Below are 6797 nucleotides of genomic sequence, written 5' to 3' on the forward strand. Positions count from 1 at the left end.
GTAATTTCTAGTTTTATCGGCCCTTTGTGTGAGATTTTTCTTGCAAAAAGTTATTTCTTAAGTAATTTAGTTATTAGATAGGTTTTATTAGTTTTCTATTTTTAGAATTTTCGTTAATTATTTTTTCTGTTTTTGCCTTGAACTCGCTAAGTGCAGTCGCAGCTACTTGGCGAGTCCATAGTTGATTCCTAGTTTCGTGTTTTATTACATTTTTTTTCTTTTTACACGTGTTTCTTGTTTTGATTTCAGATTTACATGACCCGAGGATCCAACACACCTTTGGTCCCTCCATTTGAAAACCCGGAATCCGCACTTAGGAAAAACAAGGATAAAGTACTTGAAGACAATCACCTGCCAAAGAAATCACCGTTCAAGGACCTCAGATCAGTTTTTGGGAAGAAAAAGGGCAAGAAGGCAGGTGAGTCCAGCAGTCAAAAAAGCGAATGAAGTAAATTAGAAAGTTTTGAAGATAATACAAAAGAAGCCGAATTTGAGGACGATTACGAATCCAACTCCGAAGAAGGAATGAATTTGAAGGAGAACACGCTAACACCAACGAAAACATTGATGAAGTTCCCATGGGATAATGGAAGAAGAGGATACATGACGATACCGGCCCGGGACTTGTGCAACCCATCATTCCCGCTACTGCCACTTTCGAACTAAAAGGCCACATACTTGCTCAACTTAAGGAAGTCCCCTTCTATGGGAAAGATCACTAAGACGCCTACAAACATTTGGATGAGGTCAACGATGTAGCCGATTACTTTAACGTTCCAAATGTTCCTCGCGAAACCGTGTTACTGCGTATGCTCCCAGTCACATTCAAGGGTGCTGCAAAGGATTGGCTGAAATCACTCCCTCCGGGATCCATCACTACATGGGCTAAAATGAAGGAAGAATTTATTGATCAATTTTGTCCTCCCTCAAAGATAGCCAAATTGAAGAAAGTAATAGCAAACTTTGAGCAACAAGCTAGAGAATCCTTATACAAGGTGTGGGAGAGATACAAAGGTTTACTAAGGAATTGCCCACATCATGATCTTAATAGAGAACAAGAAGTCTCCATTTTCTATGATGGAGTGAATGTGACCACAAGGAAACTCCTTGATTCGCAAGGACCTCTCACAAAGAAGCCACCCCCGGTGATCAAAGAGCTAATTGAAGAATTCTCTAAGCACTCTAGGGAATACCACAACCCAAGGAATGACTTGACTTGAGGCGCGGTGAACTCTATTACCAATGACATGGCAGCAATGATGGCAAAATTGGAAAGTATGGACCGAAGAATGACTAAGATGGACCAATCCATCCATGCTATTAGAGTGGGATGTGAAAACTGTAGAGGGCCCCACCTTACAAAAGATTGTGACCTTGATGAGAATGGGAACCGAAAGGTACACTTGTGCTATTCAAGTGAAGATAGGTATGATGATAACTGGAAAAAAACCAATAAAGAATGGTTACCATATGATGAATATAAAAAGACAAGGGAGGAGAAATACAAGCAAATAGATAGAGTCTTTTATCAAAAGGAGGAACCGGTACATGAAAATAAATCAGATTTGTAAGACATGCTTACAAGATTCGTGGCTGCGTCTGTAACAACCCGTTATTTCAAGTCAATGTAATGTCTAAAAGTCGAGTCTTGTAATCTCTTTGTGAAGTAATAAGAATATAAAAAAAAGATATTTTTAAAAAGCTCCGTTTGAGTACACTATGTGGTAAATATCGTGATAAGGTTTCCAAAAATATAAAGAACACTAAAATCCGAGTTATAACGAAGGAGTTATGACCAATCAAAGATTCGTAACACTACCGGTAAAGCGTTGTTAAGCATAAAACGAGAAATTTCAATAAAATACTTTTTAGCCTTAGGTATCTAAATGAAAGTCGTAGATATCATTAAACCGCGAACATACATAAAAAGAACGCCCAAATCTGACTTCGTATGAGGAAGTTATGATTTTACGAAGTTTCTAACCTAGTAGTAGACAACTAAAGACTTGAATTAGAGATCGAGCGATCTTTAGCTAACACAACCTAAACGAAAGTTGAAGACCCTGAGCATAGGAATACAACGGTAAAAAGACAGATAAAATTGGACTCCGGATGAAGAAGTTATGGATTTTTAACAGACTTTTCCAATCCCGGCCTGCTAAAAAGGTATTATTAAATATAAAGTCAAAACTAGCTGACGGAGTCTAAATGACAGTTGTAGAGTACAATCTCACCTACGCGTGGATATAAAGAATTCCAGAAACGGACCTCGTACGCGAGAGTTATGGAATTTAGAAGTTCTGTAAATCGAGTTACACCCCGCGTAAAGGGGTACGCCCAGCGTACCAGGCGATAAGGGCGTAGTCCCTTCGACAGCAGACATCCCATCATCCGTCAGGAGGCTGACGTACGCTACACCCCACGTAAGAGCGTACACCCAGCATATGGAGGCGGTTCAGCCTCCTATAAAAGGGGAGGCTAGAGTTCTGAGTTTCTTGTTCAATTCTTCTCTTTTCCCGCGCTTTTGCTCTGCGTTTTTCCACTCGAAGCCATCCCGACACCCCAATTTTCATACTCAAGATCCGAAGGAAGTTCTACACTCCCGATATTCCCGAGAATTTAGTTCTCACTAGTCGAAGTTCTGCTCGATTCTTCTCTTGACTACTTCAAAACAACCACTTCAATCAAGTGAGTTCATACCCCCTTTTATACACCTTCAAATACTTTATAATGTACTTTTAATACATTTCACGGGAGAATACAAGTAAACACACAGTTGATCCCGAGTGAAAACATGAAAACTATAGTTATACTTTGCATGCATTAGATTTATACAAAATGCATAGTATCCAGGGTAGCCATCCCTGTTAAACCATTTTATGCATTCAAAGAACTTATGATTTATGTTTTGTCAAACATTATGAAAGAGGATAAACATTGCATACAAAACTATTATTTTAATACAGACTTATTTGAGAATCCGTGAGACGATTACATCTTCAATGCTGCCTTTTTGTTAAAAGATACTACCTAAAGTCCTATCTATTATAACCAGAGTCTCCTGTTTGGAGAGCATGTCAAATGTGTATAGATCTATACGGGAAGTAATGATCCTGCGCCCTGACTGTTAGCTACAGTCCTTTGGGTGACAGTTTGTCATAACGTTTCGATGCCTGAAGACCGTCGCCACAGGCATATTATGTTTAGTATGGTTATAAAACTCATCAGATGGACAATTATTATGGTATTCTACTTTTATGAATGAGTAGCTGTTAAAACTATTCTTCATCTAACGAGTACGATCTTCTTATATCTTTATTATATAAAACTATGCCTCAACCTTTTAAGCATGTCAGTTGCTTGCGATTTTCGGTCTTGGACATTAGAGACTGCCTGTTACTTTAGGAAAATAAGGGATTTTCCTGTATCCAAAACAATCAACTAATAGAAAAATAAGGGATTTTCATGGTACAAGTATTTACATTTCACAACACGAGCATTCATATGCATTTCTTACTTTTATAAGAAAATAAGGGATTTTCTTGGAAAACGCACGAACTTTGGAATGGCATACATTATTCTCAACTCCACTTATGAACTCACCTACTTAATTGTTGACACTTTTTCTTTAAAATAACTTGTATTCTCAGGGAACCGCTATGCAAGTTTGGTGTAACGACCAAAAATTTCAACAAAATTTAAACTTTTCAAAAACATCCCAATTCATTAAGTTATTACAAAAAGGTTTTCAATACATTTATTATCAGAGTATTCCCAAGTCCATATCATAAAACATAAACACGAGGAGCAGTACGATCACGCCTTTGCCTTGCCACGGTCTCCTGAAGAACCTGAAAAACATTAAACCACAACTGTAAGCCCGAAAGCTTAGTGAGATACCCCCAAAATACCAACCACATATACCTTACACATAACATGCTATATCATAACGAATCACAGAACAGCCATGCATATCAGGTCTACAGTGAGACTGGTCCGTCGTGTCGGGCCTTCAGTCCACCTGGTCCACCCTCTGAGTCTACAATATGACTGGTCCGCCCGCATCGGGCCTTCAGTCGGCATGGTCCACTCTCCGAGCCTCGGTACGTCTGGTCCGCCCTCGTGGGGCCTACAGCTTATTCGGACCGCTCGCTGGGCCTTCGGAACAACCGGTCCACCCTGGGTATCTTGGCCTACAACACGAAGCAGGACCCGCCTCAACCCAACTCCAGTCTAAACAACCATGTGAACATAAACAAAACAATCACATAACAATTCATATTCAATCAAACCGATCTAGCAGATCACGTAACACAACATACTCTAAGCAGGATACCGACCTAACCGGTCACTAGCATAGCATCATCCTATATACCAGGATACCGACCTTAACCAGGTCTCTAACGAATACCATTCTAACTACCAGGATGCAGACATATCAAAGCAATAACATAACAACAAATACCTGGATCTAAATACGATTAAGGGTTGGCCTTGGTGCCTTAGATCCTGTTGATATAGCGAGGATAACTCACCTCGAAACTGCCGGCTGAACGGATAACTCAAGCTGCCCCGACTACTGGTAGGATCTCCACCATTCGCCAACCACCAATTCACTGAACTTAAAACAATATTCAATAATTACCAAAATGCCCCTGGAAATCAACTGGTCAACCCTTGGTCAAAGTCAAAGTCAAAGTCTACCCCTGACTGACTCTACTCACCGAGTCAACCCGATGACTCGTCGAGTCCCCATACACAGAACCTCCTTTAATTCGCGACCCAGCTCACCGAGTCACACCGAGACTCGCCGAGTCCATCAACTCTGAGTCCACTCGCACACAACTCACCGAGTCATCCCTTGACTCACCAAGTCACAGCCCTTCCAAAAGAAACTTGGACCCTACGACCAGACTCGCCGAGTCCAAGAATAGACTCGCCGAGTCTACGACTATCTTCAACCTACTCGCCGAGTTGTTCTTACAACTCGCCGAGTTCCCAGCCATCTTCATCCAACTCGCCGAGTTGTTCTTCCAACTCGCCGAGTTCCAGCCTTTCTTCAAGCAACTCGCCGAGTCCACCCATGTGACTCGCCGAGTACCACCGGGTTTGAATCCATACAGAGGCTTTCCAAGCCATGCAGATGATCCAAACCATAGATCTACCCCTCCTAAGGCCATCCATTATGTAAAGTGGCAATCTTTACGTGAATCCAAGGAGATCTAGGCATTTTCACCCTAGGGTTTGGGTTTGGGACAAGATAGCTCCATCAATCACTCAAAAACAGGGACCTTTATGCATTCTAACCCTTCTCCATTCCAGATCTGAGGTAGTAACCTAAGATCTATCCTCTAAACTCCAATACATCAAAAGATATGATCTTTAACACCTCCAAAAATGATGAATTTAGATAATAGCAGCGCAAACAATGAAATAATACCTCAAAAGGAAGCTCCAAGAGAAGGTTAATCCGAATCCTTGCAAAGCCCTTTGATCCAAGTCTCTCCTCCTTCAAGATTTCTTCAACTATCACTTCCCCAAGCTCCAAATGCACTTTACTCCCCCAAATCCGTGCCTTAGGGCTTTCTGGACTTCTACAGAGGGTAAAGAGGCTGGGGAGAGGGTATATTGTCCTTTAAATTGCGCTCATCCTCCGGATTTAGGGTTTTCTCCACTCAACGCCTACTCGCCGAGTGCATCCGCTGACTCACTGAGTCGGCCACATAACACGCGATCAAAGTCGCGACCCTACTCGCCGAGTCCACCCATGGACTCGCCGAGTTCCCTTTCCCAATTTACTCTTGATATTCCGGGATGTTACAATTCTCCCCCACTTAATTTAGGCTTCGCCCTCGAAGCCTGCAGCAACTTGACCTTTGAGCTACTCCCGTAACGCACCACCTGGCATTAACCAGACCAGGTTCCTCAAGGCACAACCATCGAAACTCGCACTCACTTTCTCCTTTCTCACGGTGTCCTGACCACCATCACAAGCCTGCCACCGGCTTTACCCTCTGATAACCACACCTAACAACTGAGTACCACCCATGATGCAACACTGCTCCAAATCACAACCATCACTCGACCCATATGAGCTATAAATAACTATGCACCACCAAATTCCCGATCCGAGTCCAACTATATCCATTCCATGCTGACAGAAAGATACACTCTTCAGTCTCAGAGCAACTCCTACGAGTTCTCTTCTTGCAATCACACGCACCTGCTGAACAAGCTCTAGCACCCTCGGGTTAGGGAAAACCCGTCACAGTGACGACACTCCCAACATCCCCCATGATGAACCACCACTACTTACACAATACCTTGACCATAATCAAATCGGGAGTCCAAGACTCCATTCCTGCATCCATTCTGAGACTCTTGGCTTTATACCCGCGGAATTCCTCCTGCGACCTCAGTAAACATCCCAACATGATGTCATCCCATACCACCGCCGCAACGTGCTACTCAAAGACCACAATTGGACCACTCCGATCATAACCCTGCGCTACTTCTTTCACTTCCGTGAATTTACACTCCCCTCCAGAACTACATTCCTCCCTCTTTCCTTACCAAGGAGATCCACTTGGCAGTTTTGACACTACCACAAGCACCGCGGTGCTCACCCAACACTACACCATTTCCTTATGGCATAACCGCTATCCCATGCACCATACATACTCTAAATCCACTTGCGAGAGTTCTCAAGTCCATGCACTGCCTCCACTAATCGTGATCAATATCCAGGGCCAGACCTTGCAACGCTAACATATCGCGACATACTCAATCCATTTCCT

At 42.6% G+C, this 6797-nt stretch overlaps 1 non-coding gene across 1 annotated transcript; it reads right to left on the minus strand.

Annotated features, from left to right (window-relative positions):
• Window positions 1-938: 938 nt before the first annotated feature.
• On the minus strand, window positions 939-1045 carry LOC145013489 (small nucleolar RNA R71). Its single transcript, XR_013665045.1, has one exon. It is a non-coding gene; the product is annotated as a small nucleolar RNA R71 (small nucleolar RNA).
• Window positions 1046-6797: the final 5752 nt, after the last annotated feature.

Source organism: Lactuca saligna, chromosome 8, assembly GCF_052625555.1.
Source record: "Lactuca saligna cultivar CGN05327 chromosome 8, ASM5262555v1, whole genome shotgun sequence".
NCBI lineage: Eukaryota > Viridiplantae > Streptophyta > Magnoliopsida > Asterales > Asteraceae > Lactuca > Lactuca saligna.